The 27326-nt window shown below is 40.2% G+C and overlaps 1 protein-coding gene across 1 annotated transcript in view; it reads left to right on the top strand.

The window, feature by feature from the left end:
* Nucleotides 1-27326, top strand: part of erfl1 (Ets2 repressor factor like 1) — a 178356-nt gene that overhangs the window by 96243 nt on the left and 54787 nt on the right. The window contains exon 7 of the mRNA XM_061777658.1: nucleotides 7264-7395. The gene's annotated coding sequence lies outside the window, so the exon portion shown is untranslated. The remainder of the gene's footprint in view (nucleotides 1-7263; nucleotides 7396-27326) is intronic.

Below are 27326 nucleotides of genomic sequence, written 5' to 3'. Positions count from 1 at the left end.
GATTTAGTGTTGCTGAGTGAAACTGGCCTCAGAGGCTAAATTTTCCAAAGAAATTCCAGGCCAATTTTACCGAACTGCTCTTTCTTTTCGAGTAGTTTGCCAAAAAACAAAAAGACAAGACAAAGCAAAAGCAAATCCTTTGACACTCGCTGAACTGAGATATCCATTAAGTTTATATATTAAGAACATTTGACAAAAACGCTGTTGGTTGGTGTTAGAAAACAACATGCCTTTGTACAACCCCAATTCCAATGAAGTTGGGACGTTGTGTTAAACATAAATAAAAACAGAATACAATGATTTGCAAATCATGTTCAACCTATATTTAATTGAATACACTACAAAGGCAAGATATTTAATGTTCAAACTGATAAACTTTATTGTTTTTAGCAAATAATCATTAACCTAGAATTTTATGGCTGCAACACATTCCAAAAAAGATGGGACAGGGTCATGTTTACCACTATGGTACATCACCTTTTCTTTTAACAACATTCAATAAACGTTTGGGAACTGAGGACACTAATAGTTGAAGCTTTGTAGGTGGAATTCTTTCTCATTCTTGCTTGATGTACAGCTTCAGCTGTTCAACAGTCCAGGGTCTCCGTTATCGTATTTTACGCTTCATAATGTGACACACATTTTCAATGGGAGACAGGTCTGGACTGCAGCCAGGCCAGTCTAGTACCCACACTCTTTTACTACGAAGCCATGCTGTTGTCACGTGCAGAATGTGGTTTGGCATTGTCTTGCTGAAATAAGCAGCGGCTTCCATGAAAAAGACGTTGCTTGGATGGCAGCATATGTTTCTCCAAAACCTGTATGCACCTTTCAGCATTAATGGTGCCTTCACAGATGTGTAAGTTACCCATGCCATTGGCACTAACACAGCCCCATACCATCACAGATGCTGGCTTTTGAACTTTGCGTCCATAAGAGTCCGGGTGGTTCTTTTCCTCTTTGGCCCGTAGGATAGGACCTCCACAATTTCCAAAAACAATTTGAAATGTGGACTTGTCGGACCACAGAACACTTTTCCACTTTGCATCAGTCCATCTTAGATGAGCTCATTGATGTCATTGATGGCACATTGATGTCGGTTTTTGATGGTGGCGCCTGAGGGATCGAAGGTCACGGGCATTCAATGTTGATTTTCGGCCTTGCCGCTTACATGCAGTGATTTCTCCAGATTATCTGAACCTTTTGATGATGATATGGTTCGTAGATGATGAAATCCCTAAATTCCTTGCAATTGTACGTTGAGGAACATTGTCCTTAAACTGTTCGACTATTTTCTCACGCACTTGTTCACAAAGAGGTGAACCTCGCCCCATCTTTGCTTGTGAATGACTGAGCAATTCAGGGAAGCTCCTTTTATACCCAATTATGGCACCCACCTGTTCCCAATTAGCCTGTTCACCTGTGGGATGTTCCAAACAGGTGTTTGATGAGCATTCCTCAACTTTCTCAGTCTTTTTTGCCAACTGTCCCAGCTTTTTTGGAACGTGACGCAGCCATAAAATTCTAAGTTAATGATTATTTGCTAAAAACAAAGTTTATCAGTTTGAACATTAAATATCTCGTCTTTGTAGTGTAGTCAATTAAATATAGGTTGAACATGATTTGCAAATCATTGTATTCTGTTTTTATTTGTTTAACACAATGTCCCAACTTCATTGGAATTGGGGTTGTACTTGAAACTTATTCAATGGTCATTACAACCTCAATAATCTTTTGTTTTAGTGCGACGATAAGAAATGTTACCGTGTTTGTTTCACTCTATGTATTATCACTTTGCTGTGTGACAGATTAAGATGTCTGTGATTGAGTGGCAGCAGTCGCATGAGGCAGATGATAACCACCTGTTCATGTTTGTATATTGTATATGACCTCGCCTAAGGAGAAATAGCCAGACACTTCTTAGAGCCATCAGGTTGTATTTGAACTGCCTCCCTGCATGTACTTTTTTAAATAAAATTGTCGTCATTATACTTAAAAGACTTCTTTTTAAATGCATACCAAACTTTAATCCACTTATCCACACTTGTCTCTCCCCTGTCATCCCCTTGTCATATGAACTCCCGTTTTCTGCACTCAAGTGACTTCCGTGGGTTTACCCAATTGATTATTAAGCGGCTGATTGGCGATCAATTAAACAATTTAAGAGCGTTAAGAGCAGGCTCGATGACAGGCTGTTCTCCTCGGTGCTTTGTCTCGGTGATTGGGTTGGATGCATTGAAACTAAACACAGCACATATTGAGCACAGCGCAGGGTTTTGTGTGAAAGCCAGAAGCCTGCAGCCGCCACGGGGCTCGACCTCTCGTTAGCGACGTTTAAGGATTTCCCATGCACATGCGAGTGCACACACACACACACACACACACACACACACATGCTTGTGTTGAAGGAGCCAACTGTGATCTCTCCAGCACCACCCCACCCAAGGGTTTATGCCTTACTCACAGGAACCTCGACCATCAGCGCTGTTTCAGTTGACCAGGGCTGACCAAAGTCAAAATAAAAATGAATAAATAAGTGAATTAAACACTGCCCATAATCAAAAGGTTACATGGAAAAAGTTACTTTGAAATATGGCACACTATTTTTTTTGTTAAAATGTAACAAAAGTTGAGTGTTACAAAATATATTTTATTTATTTATTTGTCATTTTTGGAAAAAAAAAAAAACATTTTACTTTGTCACCGATACTGTATCAGTGTTTCCTAAACTTTATTGGGCCAAAGTGTAGAGTTTACATTCGAAAAACCACATGGCACACCACAAAACAAAAGCCCTCAAGTCCCGAGTCAAGTCGTAAGTCCTACACTTTGAGTTGGGAGTCCTTTCGAGTCATTTGACCAGCAAAATACACATTTTAATAAATATAGTAATTATATTGGATTGTATATTATATACTGCATTTATATGTTGAATATATTTAAAAAACACACATTTATAAAAGCCAAAAGCCAGAAAATCCAACTTTGTCCCCGAATTCCATGTCATAGCAGAAAAGTGAGCGTCAAAAAATATTGAACCTGATAAGTCTGTCATCAGCGGCTTGTAAGATGGCGTCAGTATTTCTACTTGTTTAAATCCACTAAGACTGCGTTCTTCTTCACCAGCGCTTATTTCTTCTTTGTCTCTTATCTATGTACCAGAAGTCATTTCACATAGTGCCCCTTGTGTTCAGACTGAGACGCCAAATAACTGGAGTGCCTTGTCTAACAGGCTACATTTAATTGAAATGTGTGGCAAAACTGTTAGATAAACATGCAGTTGGGCGTTAAAATGTCAGTCATGATAAGATGCTGAATTAAAAAGTTTGTATTTATGTGAAACGTATGTCATGTTCAAGAAACCTTTGTGTACAGTTTGTTTTTGAGCAATATTTATTTAAACTCATTGTCATCGCAAGAAGTAACGGCATTATCAAGTATCAGTACTTCGTATCGGTGAATACACAAATGTAAGTACTGCTACTCTGTCTAAAACAAGTGGTATTGATGCATCCCTAATTAAAACCCAGACCTAAATCCTATAGAAAATTATTTAGGTGGTCTTAAAACGACACAGAAAAATATGTATTTTTTTTACAGGCAGTGTGAATAACAATTAACAACAAACTACCTAACCATCGTTTCATTTAAAATGTCCTGGAAGCCCAGACCTAAATGTTATAGAAAATCTGTGGGGTGGCCTAAAACGGGACACAGGAAAGCCCTTGACACATTGACAACCAACGACCTACCATCAGTTAATTTGAAACAATTTGCGAAGAAGCTAACACCCAGACTTAAACCCAATAGAACATATGTAGGGTGACATGGACATGCAGTGTGGGGGGGAAAAAAAAAAAAAAGCATCAGCAATCAACAACCTACCATCAGCTCCTTTAAAAGGTTCTGGAAGAAACTAAAACCCACATCTAAATCCAATTAAATATCTGATAGGGTGCCTTAAAAAGGGAGAACGACGCCCTCAGAACAAGCGGCTCATTTTTGGTCTATAGAGGGGCCTTGAACCTACAACTTGAACGTCCCTAAGGGGCATTTGTAGATGGGCATACTCGGAGAATACACACACACACACACACACACACACACACACACACCGGCCTCATATATGAGACACGGGAGCGGAAACGGGTCGAATCCTACTTCAAATTCTCCTTCCTCTCGGCTTGTCGACCGGGGAAAACAAACCGACCCGAGGCACCGCGGATAGGGATTTACTAATTAACTACTTACACACACACACGTGCGAGAGAGAGAGAGAGAGAGAGAGAGAGAGAGAGAGAGAGAGAGAGGTCCATCCTCCTACCTCCCTTCCCTTCCCCTCGCATCCATCCATCCACCCCTCCTTCCTTCCCTCCATCTCCGCCTCCCGTGTGCTCTCCTTGGTGGGTTCAGGTTGCTAGTCGGGTGTTACCTCTCCACACGCAGGCTCCGCGCGCGCGTTTGGATAGACTGACAGCTTTGCTCGCTCAACCTTTAAAAAACAAAGACAGAAAAACAAAACACCCAAAACCGCAGGTAAGTTTCTCCTTTTCACTGCTCCCCGTGCCAAACCTCGTTCGCATAATCTTTGTTTTCCGCTTGACTTTTGTATTGTGCTCTGTGAAAAAAGTTGTGAGTGGCTCAAAGTGGAACCATCACGTGTGTTTTGGACGTCCTGTGTGATCGGCGTGGGCTGTGGGTTTTATTTTGAGTGTTTTGCGTGTTCTTTTTTTAGGATGGCAGTGCACCCAAAAAAGTTGGGCACGATCCCTATATCGCTTTAATTTGGAACGGATCTGATGCGTTTTCACTGATTTAATTACAATTTACATATATAGACACACATATATGTGATAGGCACAGGACACGTGGATGTGATTTTGGGGTAGTGGTGCGTGGGTGCGTTTGTTTCGCCGTCCGCGTTGGCCTGGATTAGCCTCTTTAAGTGTCTCTATTTGTTCGAGCCGTCACCTCCACGCAGCCTTGCATCCATCAGTCAATTAAACATGCACGCGCGCGCACGCACACACGCTTGTACAGAGCGTGCACATGAAACATTGTCTTTCTCAGTGTTGTTTTTACGCGTTGATGTTTGTTTTATGGCTGCACAACTATTTTATTTTATTTTTATTTTTTTCAAATTCCCACTTGCGCGCATTTTCTCCTCTAAGCAACTTTCCCACCGAGTCAGTGCGATTTCTGATGCGTTTTCCATGTGGGGTTGAGAGGAGGAGTTGAAAAAAAAAATAATAATAATTTGGATTTGTGTTTGGATTTTTGTGCCATTTTCTGTATGTTTTTGCTCTTTGTTTTTTTTTTGAACCGTCCACGCAGCCTTTGGTACATATGTATGATCACATCATGTGCGTATGCACGCCGTGGGTGCGTGCGTGCGCTCCCGTTAATGATTTGCGGCGGCATACGTGCAGGAAAAACAGCGTTAGCCAATCAATGCACGCATGTACCTATTGCAGATTAAGAGGCCAATCAATGGATACACTCAATCCACAACCCGGTTTGTTGTTGTTGATGCTGTTTTCTTTTTTTTATTTTTTTTATTTTTTTTTCTCCCTTCCACTCGCGCGCGCACACATGCAGTCAATATGCAACTTTGCATCAGCGTGATTTAAATACTCTGCCCCCCAAAAACATTTTGGGATGTAGAAAACAGAATGTATTATTTATAACAATGTAATGGTTCACATGTACGTGTATGGCCTATCAGCAAAAGGTAACGGGTTCAAGTAAATTACGCACCGCTGAATCATTCATTAGCATTATGGCATATCAATAGAATGTATTATTATTATCGAAGAATTTATGCATAATCTATGTAAATTCACATTTCGTTAGAATGTGTTTTTTTTATGGCACCCATTTCTAATGCAAATAGAAAAATGACAACATTTTCTATTTTTTTTTCCCCCTCTTTATTAAGGACCCGTTGGGATTTTTTTTTCTTTCAAGTGCAGCATGATTGAATTGAACGAATTATCTGCACCTTTAATTCGGATCTTATTGGAATATGCCCTTTAAACTGTTTCAACTGTTAGTGTTTATTCTTTTTTTAAATTATGATAGTACATTTTTTTGGTGAGTTTTATTTCATGACTTCCAATTGTTTGTATGCTTATTGTCAGGAATTTGGAGCAGAAAAACACAATTTAGCCTTTCAATATAATTAAGAATTCGTTATTTCAATTCAATTATCAAATTCGTTTTATAGTAACAATAATAATTAGCGTTTAATTGCGTTATTATTATTATTTTTTTGAGTAAATTACAAACCGAGTTAGCGAGTTATTTCCCCTTGGGTCAGTCGTTGTTCTTTTCTTTCAACGAAGGCCTTCTGCTACTGCCAGGCGACCGAGAAGGCAAAATATATTTATTTCTATATTTATTTAAAACCGCTTCTTCCTTTCCCGCCTTATTAAAGTGTTGTCATGTGGTGGAGCGGTGTCACGTGATTACAGCGCGGCTCGTTAGCGCCTGGTCAATATGGTTGGCCGAGCGCGTCGATAACAAGTCCGTCAGGGGCCTCCGATACTGTACACTTATTTTAGAATGGAATCAAATGTTGTTGTTTTTTAAATCAAAATACGCGACTAAAATCTCAATGAATGATTTTCAGCAATGTTGGCAAGGAAAAGAATTGTGATAAATGAGCCAGGTACATTTCAGACTGGTTTGAAAGCAACACCGACTAATTGGATCATTTAAGTAAACATTTAAGGACATTTGGAAATGTCCGATTCTCCCTGAAAGCAACACCACATTGAAAGATAGAAAGAAGTCAATATTGTGCTTATTAAAATACGTTTTTTCTTTTTTTTTTTTTAGATCGATTTAAAGAGAAAACAAGGGGACAAAATCAGTTTTGAGGAGTTTTGAAACGAATACAAATTAGTTTAGGCAATGATGATGGTGTTAACTCGTGCATATATTTTAATATATAATCTTTACATTTTAAGCACCACTTTGTGTGTTTTTTTAATGCAAAAATCTAAATAAATAAAATGGTTACTATAGGCGTTCGTTAAATTAAAATACTTGTCATTGGTTACTAATTAAGTTTTTTTAAATCTGTCAAAGGAATAACAGTACATCGAAAATAAACGTAATTTACTGACTGATAATTTAATTATTTCCAGCGTCCAACGCAAGGGCTTTCCTGCGTCACTTTTTTTTATTTTGTCTTGTAGCGTTGACCTAATTATTATTTTTTTGTGTTATTAATATTTTTATATTTTGTATTTTTTTCAGAGGCGAAGTTTTGCGACCGTTATCCGGACCGAGCATAAGCGGCGGGCGCCTCTCCGTGCGAGGCCGGCAGACAGCGGTCAGGCTTCGGCCTCAGGTGCATCGCTGAGGTGGGGCGACGCGGACGTCCGGCAGGTAGGGCAAACTTTTATCCTCTTGGGAAAATCCGTTTTCATGCACACCATTCTGTCCTCGCATTCATCACGATAAATTGTTCTTTTAGAAATTAAAATGGGAGTAAGAACATAAGAACTTTAAAATATGATTAAACCCGGAATGGGCATGAGATCATTCGGAGACCAATTCCAACAATAAATAAAAATGGAATGTTATTTTAAAGACCCGCAATCTGGTCGTAATGTATAATAAACAGAAACATCATATTTTCCCAAACATTTAACATTGACCACACCATGTAAAGACCTCAATTCTAGTGCAAAGACAACTGCAAAATTAGTCACATATTGTGTTTCAAATGTATGTATATGTGACACGTTATTGCAGTATGAGCATTGCATTGAAATATGAACTGAGAGTATATTTTACTTGGTTTCTTCAACTTTTGACAATTTAAAGACCCAAATTAGACTCCAAACCTACAACGAATATAACATATCCCCACAACGTTGTCATATATATATATATATATATATATATATATATATATATATATATATGAAAGAGAAATACCACAATACACAGGCTTGGAAAAAGTACCTGGAAAAACGTATATATCGGGATTGGAAAGAAGTGTGAAATAAGAGTGTATTGTGCTTGGTTTCCTGAACTTTGCGAGTCTTAAGATTGAAATAAGATCCCAAATCTACAAACAAAACACCATAGTTTTCTCTCAAGAGAAAAAATAAGAACAAATATAACAAACACGAATGAAAAAGCATCTTAATTGAAAAATATGAGCAGTATGTCACTATTTGCACCATTGCTCAGAATATGAAGTGAGTGTATTGTTCTTGGTTTCTCCCCATATCATCCATTGTGAAAGAGAAAACACTCAACAAATGATATTATTACAATAAATATACATGAAAAACACTGCTGAGAAAATGTGAGCCCATACGTACTTCTACGCATATATCAGTGATTCCCAACCATAATTTTCTGTGAGAAATCTTTGTGTGCTGTGGGAAATGATCCAATTTCGCCTAATTGGTCAGAAATTATTATTTCTTTACTCCAAATAATGTATCTTTATTTATCTATCTATGCAAATGACTTACAGTGACAGGCATGACAATGAAATGCTCTTCCACTTGATTAGATCGTCTTCATTTCAGTACTGTAGTGGAATGCAAAAGTAGGAAAACAATTTTTATTTTAGTTCGAGTAACAAATGAACATTCAACACAATCTCTTATATTCTCAAATTGCTGGACTTTAGCATTTACACGTTGCTGTCGATAATTTTTTCACTGAAGCACACTTTCACACAACGGTTATACATTTCCTTTTCTTGAACATACTTTTTCACCCCAAAAGAAGAAACCCATTGGGGGAGGTCTCACATTAAATTACCTGCTGTGGTTAACTGAAAAAAAAATTTTTTTTAAAAGAAATGAATAAAGAAGGTAAATAATAAAGAACTCTGTAACACCCTTGGAGCTGTATACCTTCTTTTGTATACTTTTGCTATAGGTGGTGTGCGGTGAGAGTTAAGTAGAAGTACAGCTACTCGTGTCACAAAATACTCTGGTAAAAGTACTGATTGAGGTGCTGTACGAAAAGAAAAGTAAAAAGATAAAGATTGAAAAGTACCTAAGTACAAAATTCACCCTTATTTATTTTTTTTTTTTTTTTTACTGTCAATCACATATCAAACTGCTTTCGATTAAGATTGGGAAACACTGCCTTATACTACAGCAGTGATTATTAACTACAGTTTCTTTTATTTTCCTTCATTTAAGTGCAGTGTTAATGGTTTAAAATAATAGTAAATGCAGCGGTGCCTTGGGATACAAGTTTAAATCATTTCGTGACCACCCTCGTAATTCAAAACTCAAATCATCCCCACTGAAATGAATGGAAATATCATTAAACCATTCCAGCCTCCCCCTAAAAACCAGACACAATTAAAAAAATATTTTTAATAATGAAACTAGCCCTCCATAATATTTTACTTTATACAAATATATTGTAAGTATATAAGCCCATGAGTATTGCTATATTGTCTGTCCACATGTATTTCTGCACCATTTGCATTCAGATTCCTTTGCTTAAAGCATTATAACACCGCCACATAGATGCTTTTCGTTGGCCCATCGGTGGTGTTTTGCGTTGTTTGTTGGCATTGAGCTAAACGGACTGTCGGAAGGCAAAGATGTGTGGTTGTTTTAAATCCACAATGTGTAATTCTCGTTTCATGTTTAGTTTGACAATAAACCTCAACTGGGAGTGACGTTAAACAGCTAGAAACCTCTTTTTGAAGAACTGCTCACTTTCTGCTAAGTTGAGTTCACTGCCACCAAACATCTTGAATTTTTGCAATGCTTAGTCACTGTCTGCTCTAAAAACTCACCTATACGCGCAAGTTTGGATGTAAATATGCGGCGCTTCCTGTGTTGATTTACAATTGAACATAATGTCGCACCCGACTCCTGAAAGGTGCGCTGTCACCGCCGGCCGGTAGCGTTGAAGATGTGAGCCGTGAAGGCTTCCTCCACGCACACACAAACTCGCCTTTAAGTCTTCCTGTTCGATATGAGCCCCTCGGCTCGTCTCCAAATGTCCATCTCACTATTCATTATTCAGCTCTCATTACTCGTGCTTGGGTGGAGGGGCCTGGTTTCTCTTTGTTGCCTGTTACACGCTGAGAAGGTTGCTGGGGAGGGGGAGCAACTGAAGCCCCCCAGCACCCCCACCTCCTTACTTGTTGTTCGCACATAAGTACAAACTTGTACACAACGATAACAGTGGCACCTTTCCATCTATCGCTGCCATCGGCACTGTCGGCGCTGAGCGGAGTGACTCACAGGCGTGAAAGGTCACATAATCAATGGCGCGCAATTTGACAAATCCCCGCCGCCACTCTTATCGTCCTCGTGGGCATTTTGAAGCAGCGCGAGGAGCAGACGCCGATAAATGCCTTTATCTCGGAACCAAGCAGGTTGGGCATGCGGAGAGCTGGTGGAAAAAGGAGGCCTGACCTAAAAGAGCACCAGCATGCTGTCCTTCCCTTCTCCTTATCACATGTTCAAACCGCCTTCTTGTACTTTCTTTGAACTCAAGTTACTTTCACTGAACCTCCTGATGTATTAATTTCTTATTCTGTCTTTCTCTAGTCACCCTGGACATCCATCTCAACATTTTCATTTTCATTGGCATAACATCAAGCTTCTTTGCTTCTACAGTGGTGCCTTTAGAAACGAGACCTGATTTAGAATTTTTCAAGATACAAGACGTCGTTCGGCCGATTCTTATTATTATTTTATTTATTTTTTTGCTTTTGATTTGCGAATAAAAATTCAAGATACAAACAATCTAGCGCTTGTATCTTGTAGCGCTAGATGGTGGTAGTGAACGCAACTCAGCTCCCTGTTTGGCACATAACAAAACAGCCTTCAAAAAAGAAGCTTCAAGCTGTTTATTGCCACTCCCATTTGAAGTTGACTGTCAAACTAAACATCAATGTTGTAGTGTTACAATCCTGTATGGGATGGATATTTTTACACAAAAGGTTCAACAACCCACGTAGACAATCAGAGAATACTCCGAGGCATATACTCCTTATCCTCTGAAAAAAAACCAATATTACAGAAGCTTACTGAGCAATTGTGGCCGGCTCTGTTGTTTATATTTGTTTATATATATGTTTTTATCAATCTGCCACCAGGTGGCTAGGGTGCACACACCAGAAGGAGCAGCACAATGTCCATTAAAATTAAAGAAAAAAATGTTGCAAAAACTGATTATTTTTAATGTTGTCATTCTTATATATATATATATACAAAGTACAATACTATAGAGAGGTAGTTAAATTTTTTTGGGGGTGGCTGGAATGGATTAATGGAATTTTAATTCATTTAATTGGAGAAAGATGATTTTAGATAAGCATGTTTTGAGTCCCGAGCGTGATCACAGAATGTATTAACCTTGTATCGCTTACTTTTTGATTTTATTTTGACACTTCTGCCAAATATTGTACTCAAGTAAGAGTACTGTTACTTGACAATAATGTGACTCAAGTAAAAAGTAGTCCTCAAAGAAATTACTTGAGTAAGAGTAAAAAGTACACAGTGAAAAAACTATTCAAGTACTGAGTAAATGGTGAATTTTCTTTTAATCAACAAAATAAAAATAAAAAAAATACACTGTGAATGTGCAAATTCTGATATTGCGGTGTGTGTGTGTGCGTGTGTACAGTGTGAGTGAGATTTACACGTACCCCAAGAGATGCGTGTTTTACAGTTACTTGTGATAAAATAGGGCTAATGTGGCCTAATATGCACAGCCAAAACGACAACATAACATCTGCAATTTCCTGCAAGGTATTTTCTCAAGTTAGAAGTGGGCTGAAATCACCACATTTGGGCAGACGGTGCCAGACAAATACTACAATACATGAAAGCTGTTGTTTTTCCATCCATCAATTTTTCGTATTGCTTATCCACTTTGTCTAAATGTAAACACGAGTAGTGCCCCGTTGCCTTCAATGGTAATGATAACCTTCCCAACATGGTCGCCATGTAGGCACATCAATTAGCAGGGCTGGCTTATCTAGTGTAATACCTGTACCTGGGAAGACCAATAGAAGATGATGTGTGCAGTCATGTGACTTAATTCTGTCGTTTGATTGGTGAAACAAGACTTAATCATCATTAGTGTCAAATTGGATTGTAGCAAACGGCGTAGTCAACAGAGAGGTCGCGCACGAAATCGTTGATAAATAAGCAATAATTGATAAATAAAAGTAGCGAGCTGCATTTTGATCATTGTAACAGTGTAAAAGTACCATTTCTTCTTAACATAAATACTCAAGTAAAAGTCAAAAGTATGCAGTATTAAAACTACTTTGACAAGTACAATTTATCCAACATGCTACTTGAGTAAATGTAACAGAGTAAATGTAGCGCGTTACTACCCACCTCTGCTTCTGACACATATCACCCCCGATTCCGTCCTACAGTTGTTGCATCCACATTGCATACGTTGGTTAACTTCCTTCTATCTTCCCCCTGTTTCATCTCCCATCGAACTTAGATTGTGTACGTGCATGTACCTTTAAGAGGTGGGGCCTGATGGGATGGTGTGTGATGTAGGCAAGTCTGTGTGTGAGTGTCTGAGTGTGTGCTGTGGCTGACAGTAGCTTTTCCCGAGTATGCTCAGTGTTTACATAATCACGATTCTGTACTTGTGAATGTACCTATTTGCCAATACAATTTATTTGCAGATTTTTTTAGGGGAACGTGTCCTGTTATTCACTGAAAAACTTGCCTATTCACTGTTTTGTGGCCTTTTACATGCCCTTAGATGTCACAAGATGGCACTAAAAACCCTGGCTTGGTGCCAAGGAACTATGTCGAAGTGCCACATCTCGACTGAGAGACTATTATAAACATAAGCGGGGGGCGTCAATTACTCGCAGCTCAGTCCCTATTCATAAGGGGATTAGGTAGGAATTAGTGCAAGGATTACTAAGCATTAGTGCAAATTTCCCCATTGTGGGGATAATAAAGCTTGTCTTATTTTACTTTATGCACTTATGTACAGTTGTCATTCACTGATAAAATAATCATTCTAATGTAAGTAAACACCTCCCTAAAAAAATGCTTCAGAAATAAAAGGGTAGTAACTGTAGTCACATCAGTTTGTGTTCACCCACTGTCATTAGAGTTCTTGTAATTGCTGAGCCCATTTGCACTCTGTTGCTAACCAAAACAGAAGTACCTACTGAGGCATGTTAACAGTCTCTCAGATTAATTAGTGTGGAGTATGACAACGCTTTCAGTTTCAGGTAATATTGCATTTACAATTTAAAAATGGGTTCCTGCGAATAAAGCCCTTGCTAAAAATAGACAACTTTCTTAACTTTACAACAAACTGCTGCTTCAAACCAAAATGGCCGAGTTCCAGTTCAAAATTTTTGTGTGCGTCCTGTCACGATAGGACCTCCGCCGAATTTTATGTTGATCGGTGAAACTGGGATCAGGTAAATTTTTTTCCAAACCTTCTCGGGGGCACTACTGCTATTACAACCAACAGCTTGTACCTGGAAGAAAACAAAAGGTGCGAGAGGTTTGGAAGCATCGCACGATTTTGGCAACCCGCTGCTGAGAGCAGCCAAGAAGAAAATTTGCTTTTTTTCTCTCTCTCTCTCACACCACCAGATTGGCCCCCTTTCTTTGTTTCGTTTTGAGCGTACTCTTACAAATAACTCGACACAAATATGTGTGGCCACGAGGCGACTCACTGTTCAGTATATCTTTGTGATCACGAGGCATCTGTGTTTAGTATAAGTGTAACAGTACTGTTTACACTTGGTGAAGGAGCATGTGGCTCATTAGCCAATGTCATTTTGAAAACCCTGTTCACTGTAAACGTACACATTTATGATCACAAGGCGACTCATGTTTAGTATCAATGTGACAGCGGTCTTTAGCCTTGATGAAGCAGCATGTGGCTCATTAGCCAAGTTCTTTTAGAAAACGCTGTTCAGAGTAACTGTACACTGTACGCTTTAGATCACTATTTAGTTCAGTGCTGTTATGTATTCGTATGACAGCATATTTTTACACTTGGTGAAGCAGCATGTGGCTTTGTACCCAAGGTCATTTTGAACCTTCTGTTCTTTGTAACTCTACACAATTGTATGTTTGTGATCCCAGAGCAACTCAGTGTTTAGTATAAGTGTGAAAGCAGTTGCCATGTTACTCAGAAGACCTTGTATCCTGCATTCTGTGCATCTCTGCTCTATGCAATTTCTCCTCTTTCTTCCAAGGAACTCGAAGGTGTTTTTCATTGTTTACACTAAAATAGTAACTGTGCATTTCTACAAAATAGAATCCAAACCTTATAAAAAAAATTAAAAAAAACAAGACTGTTTTATTATTGTGGTTGTTCAGTAGCCTGCAATGGTGCAGCACGGCAATGCCTCATGAAGTTTTTATCAAGGTAAAGGGACAAATTTGGAAACAGCTCCTTGTATTGGATCTCTTTGGATTGAAACACCAATGGGTCAAATAAGTCTGGACAAATCCAGTTAAAGTTGGGCTTGAAAGTAGGAAGACATGCAAGTACCACAGATGAAGGGTGGGTACAAGAAAATGTATAAGAGTGATATATGAGGGGAGGAGTGGGAGGGAGGGAAGGAGCACCTTACCAGAAAAGAGATGAAGTCGACTTCTCCCCGGTCAGTCATTAATCCGATTTAAGAGCAATTAAGGTGAGACTGATTCTTTCCTCAGCGGAGAAAGTTACGGATGACAAGGGCTGGAAGGGAGAGGGCGGCCAAGCTTGGAAGGAGGAGGACAAATACAATACGTGTCCATAAAAAACAAGAAAAACTATGCAAAGTACTTCAGGTTTGATCCGTGTCGAACCCCACAAAAGTGTCCAGTTAAGGTCTGTACTTTATACAGTGATCCCCGTTCATCACGGCAGTCACATTCCAGACGCACTAATTGGTGAAAATTCGCAATATAGAGAGACCGTATAAAAAAAACTGTTTTTTTTTTCCAAATAGTTTAAGCCTTAAAATACCCCCTGCCACACTGTTATTAAAATATTTCACCTTATTAAGACACTTTTAAAAACATTGTAAATGTGTTTGAACAAAAATTTGCAAACCTAAAACAACTGTACAGCAATAAAAACATTTAAGAGTTTAAGCCTTAAAATACCCCTCCCACATGCTATAATCACATTGAAACATTAAAACACACGTTTTTAACACTATATATATATGTTTCAACACTGTTTTTTAGCTTATTCAACAGAAAATTCCGCTATATAGCAGGACCGTGATAGATGAATATCGTATGGGATTACTGTGCAGTGAACCTCTGCTTATCTCAAGGGATATGTTCCAGACCAACCTAAAATAAGTGAATATCTGCAATATAGAGACCACATAAAAAACGCCTTAACGATATTTAAACGTATTAAAACACAATTAAACGTGTTCAAATACATGTTTAAACATTGTAAATGTATTGAAACGCATAAAAAAAAAACTAATTGCAAACATAAAATGTATAGAAAATAATGTACATATTTAAGCGTCTGTATACATGCATGGGCCTTTAAGAGGTGGGGCCTGCAGCGTGTCACTTCAGCGAGTCTGTGTGTGAGTGTCTGGGCGTGAGCTGTGACCAACAGCAGCGTTTTTTGCTTGAGTGACTTTGTTTTACAGTTTTACCGGCGTTTAACAAACTGTGGCTCTTCTTTCCAACAAGCAAGAGCATTACATTGAGTAAATCCCTCGTTTATCACAGGTGTTACGTTCCGGACCACCCTTGCAATAGGTGAAATCCGTTAAGTCGAAACCACATATTATTTGGATTATTTATACATATTTTAAAGCTGTAAGGAACCTCCCCAGATACTTATTAATGTTCCTCACACTCCTATTAACCTCTCCCAACACTTTCTATAATCTTAAACATATTTTAAATTCTTGCACAGCATTACTGTACACTATGTATATTTTATTCCTTGTAATATGGTTGAAAGTTTTTTTGTTGTTTTTCCAAGTTTGAATATTTTAGGGTAGGAAGCATTAATTTTATCGCAAAAATGAGTATACACTAAAAATCCTGCAATATGGTGAATTATGCATAGATGAAAAAATCTGCAGTTCACTTAATCTGCAATAGGTGAACCGCGATATAGCGAGGTAACAGTTTTATATACTGTAAAAACTACTGTAAAAAAAACAACTATCAATTAATACAAAAAACCCACAATATAGCGGGAGTTTGAACGATGAACTGTGCGGGGGAACACTGTACTTGTATGATAGTTAAGAATGTTAAAATGAAGGTTAAAGCATGCTAGAAAGGGAGGAAAAAGACAACAAGTGAAGGACAAAGTGGTGTTTGAAATGAAAACAATCTTCTGCGCTCCCATGTTGCAGATGTGTATCGCCCATTGTGTCGACACGGGGGTCCTTCCGCTGCCATAGCGGCGCTGTGTCTATTGGGAGATGGTGCGTGGTGATAGCCGGGCACCCGTCTGACACGGACACAACGGTACATAAATCAAACGCACACGTAAGTGCGCTCCATGCGTTTATCTGGTACCCGTGATAACAGCCGACTCTGCATAGACTCACCGAGGTGCCGCCGTGCCTTGTTAAGTGGGAGAGTAATGTTGTGTCTTCACCATTGTTAAGGCCCTGCTTTGCTAAATGGTTATTCTCTCGGACCAAACTAAAATAGTACGATGCAACTACAGTACGCGTGTACGTATTTAAAAGTTGCCTCTCATGAGAGTTGAATACCACAAAAAGTAATTTGTCGAAATCTAACGTTTTTGCGTACTTCAAAAAAATTCATTAATTGTACTAATGTATACAGTAGATATATGTCGTAAGTGTGGCTGCTTTGAAATTGTAGAAATTGTGATGGAGCGTAACTTGAGTTATGAGTTTAATTCATCCGTTACCAAGCCTGCAGAGGTATGGACTCGGGTCACATAACGCTTTGGTAGAGGAATCAGAATCATCTTTATTTTGCCAAGTATGTCCAAAAAACACACAAGGAATTTGTCTCCGGAGACAAATTCCTTGTCAACAGACAGTCAATTGACAGAGAACAGTTTTGATACAGAAAGACATTGAGAAAAACAGTCACTGAGCGATAAAGGGTTGCTCGTTATCTGGTCAATTGTTTTTTTAATTTAATTTTATTTTTATATTTTTGACAATTGTGCAAACAGATGCAGAGTCCTCTAGCACTTAGAGCAGTTTGAATGACTAATATAGCAATAGTCCGGTGCAATGACCATTATGCAAAGGGCGCCGAGACTTCAAGGAGTGTATGCAGTTTAAAGTGACTAGCAGCGCGATAATCTGGGACAATGTTGATTGTGCAAATGTTGCAGATACTCCTCAGTCAGTGTGCAAGTGGTGCAGATGCTACTCTGGCATGAGTGGCCAGTATTGGTCAACAACAGATATGCAAATAGTGCAGCGTGGCGAGACTACTACAGTGAGTGCACGAGTAATGTATAATTGGCCCCACAGAAATGTGACAACAAACTCAAGACAAAAAAAAAAAAAAAAAAAAACATTGACCAAGAAGTCATTCTTTCACACACTACCTAAAGTAATGTACCACATAAATCAACAATAAATGTGACAGCTAAATAAGGTATACGTTCCAAGAACCACCGTTAACATACACAGAAACGAAAACAACATATAACGTAAAAATAAGTTAATTATTGCAAAAAACAAAACAAAAAAACACATTACATTCTGGAATCGTGCAGTCACATATGCTTGTTTTTATTAGCAGCTAGTCTTGTGAGCGATCACGCAAATAGTTGCACGGCAGACCGGCTGGCTGGGCTTCCTGTACACTACAGTCTGGTTTAGGCAGTCTAGTATTCTCAAGAGTCAGTCTTGACTTTATTTCTTTTTTTATTCACTTTATGTACCAATCGATCAGCACACAGCTAGCATCTATTTGACATGAAACTACGTAATATTTTTCCTTTGTGCCCCCAAGTGTTCCGACTGAGATAATACAGTTGGATAAAATTGTACCTTTATAACAAGATGAGAAACCATCCATCCATCCATTGTCAACACCACTTATCCCGGTTAGGGTCGCGGGGCGCTGGAGCCCATCCCAGCTGATTTCGGGCGAAAGGTGGACTACACCCTGAACTGGTCCCCAGTCGGTCGCAGGGCTCGTATAGACACGGACAACCATTCGCACTCACATTCACACTGTCACTGAGTGGGAACAGAATCCACGCTGCCCGCACCAAAGTCAGGTGAGTGTACCACTACACCATCAGTGACCAAGATGACAAGCCTCTTTTTTCAATTAATGCCTTATGTTTTTGATACTCCCAAGAAATGCCAAGTTTAAACTAAAATCTATTTATATGTGTTTGAAATTGCCTCACTAGAAATGTTTGTAGACAAGAAAATGCAGTTTCCTGCTATATGCACAATATGAATTTAATAAGAATACTGTTGATTATCTAAAAGAGGAAACCAATTGGTTGTTCATTATTAAGTGAAATGTCTCATTTTCTCTTGTGTATTCATAATTGCTCTTTCACCCAGTACAAATATATTTTATCCTTGATACTTGATTATTCCGATAGAATTGTCAGTAGAATACTCGATGACTAATTGAAGCACTACTGGATGCAAATTGTTATTTGTGACAGGTCTGTTTAATGTCACTTCAGAAATAAGGAGAGTAAAAGTAAGTAATACCATATCATTTTCATAGAAGAACTGAAAATGTACTATCAATCGGTTTTGAAGGGGCAATAAACTAAGCACCCCCCCCTGACGATTGGCTTTGAAGGTGCAAAAATTTTGATCAGCCCTCTAGTTTTCTTAGAAAGGCTCAATGCACTTGTTTATCAAATGTGTTTTGATAAATAAATATGGAATTGAAAATATATTAAATATAAAAAATGCCGTGTAATATATACATATTAATTAAATATAAATGTATATATATTAGCTGTAAAATATATGTCACTGACTTTGGTGCAGGCAGCGTGGGTTCAGTTCCCACTCAGTGACTGTGTGAATGTGAGTGCGAATGGTTGTCCGTGTCTATATGTGCCCTGTGACTGACTGGCGTCCAGTTCAGGGTGTAGTCCACCTTTCGCCCGAAGTCAGCTGGGATAGGCTCCAGCGTCCCGCGACCCGAACCAGGATAAGCGGTGTTGAAAATGGATGGATGGATGTAAACTATATTTTTATTTTGTTGGTAAAATGACTCGAAAGGACTCGAAACTCAAAGTGTAGGGCCTGTGACTTGACTCAGGACTTGCATGTCTCAACTTCAGACTTGACTTGGGACTTGCCTGTCTCCACTTGGGACTTGACTCAAGACTTGCGGGTTAAGACTTGAGAATTGCTTCCAGACTGAGAGTCAGGTCCTCTCGTCCAACATCAGTGTCTAACCTCAAAGATGCGATTCTGGAAAAATTGGCATAAATTCCCATAAACACACTCCAACACCTTGTGGAAAGCCATTCCAGAACAGTTTAAGAAGTTATAATTGCAGGGGGGAGTGATGTCAAATTAAACCCTAAGGATGAAGAATGGGATGTCACTTAAAATCATATCTGAGTCAAGGCAGATGAGTGAATCATTTTGGCAAAATAGTGTAGTTCCTTGACACCAAGATGCAACAAGTACTACTTGTACTACAAGTTGAAATGAAGCTCTTCAACTCACTTCAACATAGATCCTGGATCAGGATATCACAAGATGGTGACAAAGTAATACATTTATTATTTTGGCTTGAGTGCAAATACAGCGAATAGGTGTTGGGTTCAAAAGAATTTCAGCGAATAGGTGACTTCACAAATGTATTTATGTTTGATAGTCTGCAAGCTACTTCCCAGAAATGTACAAACAGGCTGTGCAGTATCATGGCTAGATTTCCATGTTGGTTTGTTTTTTTCTTTTTGCTCTGAAGTGGCATAATTGGGATATGCATCACGGCAGCATTAAGAGTAAAAATATGCATGGAATTTAGAGTAACATGACATTAATCAGCTCATACCATAAAAAGTGTTCAGCGTCTTCCTCCCCTTTCAAGACGGGCTTTATTTTTCCATCTAGTTCAGTGATTTCCAACCTTTATGGAGCCAATGTACATATTTTACAACTGAAAAATCTCACAGCACACCAACAGACAAAAATGCCACAAAAAGTGGATGCATTAATTATTGTATGTACCTCCTGCCATCTAATAGAAGAGCATTTATTTGTTCTGTCTGTCACTATGCCTCAAAGGCATAAATAGATGAACAAAGATACATTATTTCTTTTTCAATTACGTGAAATTTTTATAATTTCCCACGGCACACCTGAAGAGCGCTCACAGCACACGAATGTGCCCCGGCACACTGGTTGAAAATCACTGGTCTAGTTGAGTAGTCGTCATCTCAGATTGAGAGGCCATTTGGCTGCTGTTGACAGGAGGCAGCGGCTATTGACAAAGCCCCGCCGCGGAGGCGTGTCTCTGGGCCCCCGTGTCCAAAGCGTTTGTGGCGTTTAATACACTGAAGCGGCGGCTCCTCGCAGCCCCTCTCCCCGCGTGCGACTGCCACAGGGATCAATATGCACTGGGTTAGTGAGAAATGGACCATCTGATGCACACTCAAGAGGAGGAGGAGGTGGAGGAGCTGGGAGGGGGGTGATGAGGGAGTGACAGAAACAGCGGGGAGCGATGGGGAAAGATTTAAAAAGAAGAAAAGAGACGAAGAGAGTGATTAAAAGATGGTGTGGTGGGGAGAGATATTCAGCGGAAGAAGAGGAAGCAGAAAGAGGTGGATGGACGAAAGAGAGAAAAGAGAAGGGGGTCACACAGAGATGAGGAGGAACAGAGGGGAGGGAGGTAAAATTTCCATCAGGTTTTCAATTGGGGCGGATCAATAGTGTATTAGAGCTCACCTTGACCCCATCTCTCTCTCTCTCTCCCTCTCTCTCTCTCTCTCTCTCTCTCTGCACTCACCCCTCCTTCTACCCGGCCCCTGTACACGGGCCAGACTAGTCTGCCTCACAGCAGGGGATGGTGAGGGGGGGGGATGCATTACGGACTCTCTTTCTTGGAGTAAAGTGGCAGAAAATGGCACAATGAGAGCAAGGGTTAGATGCAAAGAAAGAGAAGAAGTCGCTCAGAAAGCAAGTTGTGAGAGTAAGCGCGTGATGTCGTCACGTCTGGGCTTTTACACTGAGATCCCGCATCATCTGGCTTTGCTTTTCACACAGAACCCAGCGCAGATGATGTGTGATTCCCAGACGTGGGTAGAGTAGCCACAAATTGCACTCAAGTAAGAGTACCGTTACTTTAGAATAATACGACACAAGTCAGAGACAAATTGTAGCCCTCCAAATAATTACTTGAGAAAGTAAGTATTCCATATTCAGATAATTAGATTACTTCAACACCACTTGTCGGACAGCGACAATATCTTTAAACACAACAGGGCGGTAGAAATGAATGTTTAGGGTGTAACATTTTACATCCGTCTCCCTCCATTCCCTTATTACACAGGTTCCGTGCCGCCTCTCATTCTGCCTCCGAAAGCAGAATATTGCCGGTACTATTTATACAAAACAATGTATGAAAAAAATCATAAATTATAGCTTTTATTTAGTCATACCAGCCCGACCCCAAAAGGTGAAACTTTTACAAAAGAACAATTTTACGTTGACTTCATCGTATAAATACCCAAAGGAAGTTTTTTTTTTTTTTTTTTTTTTTTTACACCATTTGTGTGCATGAAGTACAAGCTAAAAAAAACTGTACAGAGAACCCCTGTTTAATGTACTGTATTACAGTATTCTGTAGTTTTACCCCACACACAGACACACACTTTAAACGCATTGTAAACGTATTTGAAAACCGAGAAAATTGCAACCATAAAACGTATAGAAAATACTGTACATATGCAGTGGCTTTTGATGTCGGCAAGTCTGCGTGAGTGTCTGCGTGTGAGCTGTGGCTAACAGCAGCCTCTGCATGAGTGGCCTCACTGTATTTGACTGTTCTCCCAGAATTCAATAAACAGCTGAAAAAGCCATTGGCGACTTTGTATTTGATTGTTCTCCCAGAACTCAACAAACAGCTGAAAAAGCCATTGGCAACTGTAGCACTCCTTTCTAATTATGAGTGCCCCAACTTACGCATTTTCGTCTTAAGTTTTTTTTTCTCAGATACGCAGCCTCTCGAGTGAGGTGAAAAAAAACGTCGCTAATGCAATTCCAGCCGTTTATTGAACCGTATATTACACTTAATAACAGACTATTTATTTATTTCTTATACTGTATTTTATAATACTGAAAAACGTAACGTAACATTAATTTTATGACTGATTTCTGTTCATACAGCGGCGACGTAAGCCGATCTGTACGTAAGTCCAAGCGCGTCGTAGTCTATCACAGACCTATGCAAAAGCTGTAGTGAAAGTCATAATTACAGTAAAAATGGCGACAGTCCTCCCACAATCAAAATGTCTCCGTGTGTCCAGTCATAACGTCGTACTCAACCGGGAAGTATCCTGCTAACTAACTGACGGCCAAACCAATACAAATACGCCACAAATTGTAGAATTTTGTTAGCCGTTCGATCTTGACATTCTTACTTCTGACTTTTTGTTGTTTATTTCGGCATTGGTTTATCTCTCTTTGCCTGCATTTTATTTGACACCCAACTTTGTCGTTATAGATCCTTTAAACCTCCATTTTGTGGCTTACATTTACGAATGTTGCTATTTCTCTTGAGAGGCAGTTGTATCCATCCATTTTCTATAGCGGTTATCCTCATTAGTCGGGGGAGAGCTGGGAGCCTATCCCAGCTGGAGCAAGAGCCAGGGTACACCCTGGGCTGGTCGCCAGTCAGTCGCAGGGCACATGTGGACAAGCAGCCATTCACACGAATGGAGAATTTAGAGTGAATGCGTTTCCATGCTGGTTTTGCAATGTGGGAGGAAGCTGGAGAAAACCCACGCAAGCACAGGGACAACATGGAAACGCCCACATAGGAAGACCGTAACCGAGATTCAAACGCAGTACCTCAGAACTGTGAAGCGGACGTGCTAATCACAAGACTACCGAGTTGCCAGATTCGCAGTTTTACAGAGCAATTTTATAGGAAAGCAAACACACTGAAAGGTAACTATAACGTTTTACGAACAAAGTGCTTCGCTGAATGGCTTGACGTCTTCTAACAAAGCCTTTGTTTAAAAAAAAAAAAAAAAAAAGCTTAAATAACTTAAAAGCGTCTTGAAACGTTAAGTACCACCGAGTGTTCCAAATCGTGACTTGGGAAAGCTTAAGTGCGCGACACATTGTCAAAAAAGCTGCAACGTATCACGCTGTCACTTTCTATTGATTCCCTCTACCAAATGTTCTGCTTCTTTTTTGTTGCGGGACTTCATTTGAACACACACACACACACACGCATACAAACACACAGAGAAGGCCGGTAGGACACCCTTCATCATGGGAGGACAGCATGACTTGAAGGCTTGAGGGGACAGGAACGGGGAGGCGGTGGGCACTGAAAAAGGAGAGGGTGGGGTTGAATAAAAAATTGATCCATGAATTTAGCATTTAGACACAGTTTACAAAGCGATATAGAGGCGAGCAGAGGGGCCACACGGTGGGTTGAGGAGGTCGGGAGGGGGGAAGGATACTTAACTTTACAATAGGTCGACCCAGGAAAAGAACGGAATTCCTAGATTCTCCATCCATCTTTTTAGTGTGTGATTTAGCTGTTTAGACAGCGGCTTGTTTGTAGACCATCCTCATCCCCTTCCTCACATTTCCTAATGCTGTTCCTATTGTCACCCTGCATCCACACTCCAGTGCACAAATGCATGCGCACCCTATTCCCCTCTCATACACACACACGGACACAAACTCCGTCCCACTCTTGCTGAGGGGGAGAAAAGGCAAGAAAAAAAGAGAAATCGATCGGCGGGGATAGCGGTGCGCGTCGGAGGATCGTATCTTGTCAAAATAATATATTACCCTCATCCCCGCCTGATCGATGCGGTGGATTAGGGACGGAGGGCTCCTCTCTCCATCTCCCCCTCCCTCGGTCCCTCCCCCCCTTTCCCCTGCTTGCTGCAGTTTAATATTTACCTCCGTGAAAGAGCGGCGGCGACGGCTCTCAACCCTAATTGATTCCGACACATGGGGCTCTGTGCTCAGGCTGCGGATAACAGAGGGAGGGAATGCAAAAGGGTGGAAGGCAAAGAGAGGGAAATAAAGAAGGGGACAGGTGGGAAACATTAAGGTAGGACAAAAGCGGAGGAACAAGCAACGTGTTGATTTAGGAGGCAAAATAAAATAAAATAAACAAAGCGGGGTACACACATACCAACAATGTGAATCGGACACATTGGAGCATTTCCCCCACTTCCGATCAAAGTCAACAAAATTCTGATTATCACACGTCTCTGAAACATCTTGAGAGATCATCCTGTGGTCTGGGGTGTGTTAAGAGTAATTTTTCTTCCCCGATCTGCTCAGAAAAGACTTGGGGCAGACCATGGTGAAAGTGGGTTACACACGTATCGATAATCGGTGAAGATTGAGCATTTTTCTTCCCTTTTGATCAAAGTCAACAAAGGCCAGATTATCGGATGCCTCTATAGAGTATCCTCAGCACTTAACCTGTGGAGTGGTGTGTGTTTAGAGTGATTTTTTTTTCTTCATGATGATAATCGTAAAGGTTAAAACTTTTCAATTCTTACGTTGGCAAATCTTTATTTATGCGGAACGATGGCCATTTAGCTGGAGTGAACGCTAAGTGCTTGTATAATGTAATGTTTTTCAAACATTTTGATGGTATCACTGGACTCAAATGGTCTGGAAAATAGCCGCTTTCTAACGTACAGTAACACAATAAACTCTCACCGATTCGCCATTCACCATTCGCGGAACCAACAACTCAAACTCACTAACAACTATTCTCTGGACTCACTAATTCATGCCTATTAAAATATTTTTGTGCTTCTTCTGGTACACCCTGAATAGCACCCAAATTCCCTGTTACTTTAAAGGCGGCCAGGAGAACGGAGCAGTACTTAACATGGGCTGGGTATGTAGGGTTGTAAACTTCTCAAGATGATGCAGAGAAAGCTCTGGATTGCTATTCAATTTGGTGATCAGCTGGTAATGGCAAACTGCTCAACCAATGTACAGCACAATTAAATAGTAGTCATTTGTGATACACTGAATGTATAGTCAAACCTTGATTTACAAGTGACACGACTTATGATTTTTTTTTAGATACAAGCTGTCGCTCTAACAATTTTTTGTATTGAGTTGCTAGCGGGTGGCACGGTGAACAACGGGTTAGCACATCTGCCTCACAGTTCTGAGGACTGGGGTTCAAATCCCGGCGTCCCCTGTGTGGAGTTTGCATGTTCTCCCGGTGACTGCGTGGGTTTTCTCCGGGTACTCCGGTCTCCTCCCACATCCCAAAAACATGTGTGGTAGGTTGATTGAAGACTCTAAATTGCCCATAGGTGTGGATGTGTGTGCAAATGGTTGTTTGTTTATATGTTCCCTGTAATTGGCTGGCGACCAGTTCAGGGTGTACCCCGGCTCTCGCCCGAAGATTGCTGGGATAGGCTCCAGCATGCCCGCGACCCTAGTGAGGAAAAGCGGTACTTAAAATGGATGGATGGAGTTGCTTGCAGAAATTTAAGTTATGAGTGCTAGATGGTGGGAGTGAACATAAAAAAAGCAGCAGTTTCAGAAAAATAACAATTCTTCAAAAAAAAGATGCTTCAAGCTGTTTATTGACACTCCCAGTTGAAGATTAAAGAAATTTAAGAAAAAAAACTGAAAATTACACATGTATATAACCAAACACATCCCTTCGTCTGATGAAAATCCGCCATCTTAATGCTAACACACACTGCAAAATGCCATATATGGGCCAACGAATCTTGCAGTGATGTTGCGGTGTCATAACCCTTTAAGCAACGGATATTTGAACACAAACAAATATTACAATACTAGTAATACAAATATTCTTCATCCTCTGTGAAAAAATGACTAACATTGCTGCAGCATAATTGCGATGCTCTTCCTCTCTTTCATCATCAAATCAATGTGGATACAATACTGTCGAGTGCTGTTTGACTTATTTAAAAAAACATGTTACAAAATTTTGGGTTGGTGTTTTATGACGGTCTTGAACAAATTATTTCCATTCATTTCAATGGAGAAAAACGATTTGCAATACGTTGTAAATTACAAGCGGGGTAGGGAACAAATTAAACGCGTAAGTCCAGGCACCACTGTAAGTGAAAAAAATAGAGTAGCTTATGTATCACCGAGTCAAAAATGCAATAAAATGGCTAATGGGAAAGTAATTGCTATTTTTACAGATGAGTAGTGGCGACATACACGCCAGCGTCCTGAAACTTATAATAATATTGACGGGTTCGTATATATAGTGTTTGAAGTGTTTATTTATAGATATTTAGGGTTAAAACTACTAATATGGGCAATTGTAAAAATGTGTAGGGGCTGTCCATTCTTTGCAAATGTGTCGTCAACTGGTCCATTTGCAGTACTTCACTCTTAAAGCGCTTAACCTTTGGTACATTTTCCTATTAAATTCTCGTGAGATCATGTGACATCACAGGATATGCGGTGGAAATGGTGGGACACAGGCGGTCGGGAATGAATCAGGATGAATGAGGGAAGCAGGCGGAAATGGGACGGCACTCGGAGCACTGGTAGGGGAACGGGGGGATTGGTGGGAGTGTGAGGGGCCAAGAGCAAATGAGGGGGGATTAAGAGAGCGACAAGAAGATGGATGGAAACGAGCGAGAGGAACATGACAGGTGCGATGTAGAGCGCCAATAAAAGGCGGGAGACGGCCAGAAAGAAATAGGGGCATGATGGAAAAAAGAGTGCGGCACCAAGGTGACAGAATGATATCAGGCGGATGGAAAAGACGAGGCGGCGGGGGTGGACGGGGTCCATATTTTCCCTTGAAGGAACTGGCCTGTCAGGCTGTTCCGCCTGCACAGAGCACCTCTATAAAACACAGAGAGCAGGCAAGGTGCGTGTGGCAAGGTGACTTATGTGTATATCTTACATTTGTCAATATTTCTTTCTGTCTGTATGCTGCCTTCTTCCCCAAAACATTCCAACATTTGCCCCTGGTTCCTGTCCTTCATGAGCTTGGGCATGCATGGGCCTCTGCGAGTCTTCATTACGAGACCTCACACCCATTAACGTCCCTAACAGAGAGAGCCAACAGGAATATTCAGTACAGCCACGGGGGTTTTGCATCTATCGCACCTTTTGAATCCCGTGTGCACACTCTTTGCCCCGCTACAGGGAGCACCGTGTGGTGGGCTGATTTATT

The sequence above is a fragment of the Phyllopteryx taeniolatus genome, chromosome 6 (genome assembly GCF_024500385.1).
Source record: "Phyllopteryx taeniolatus isolate TA_2022b chromosome 6, UOR_Ptae_1.2, whole genome shotgun sequence".
Taxonomy (NCBI): Eukaryota; Metazoa; Chordata; class Actinopteri; order Syngnathiformes; family Syngnathidae; genus Phyllopteryx; species Phyllopteryx taeniolatus.
The sequence above is the reverse complement of the archived record's forward strand: the minus strand, read 5'-3'. Positions and strand labels throughout refer to the sequence as shown.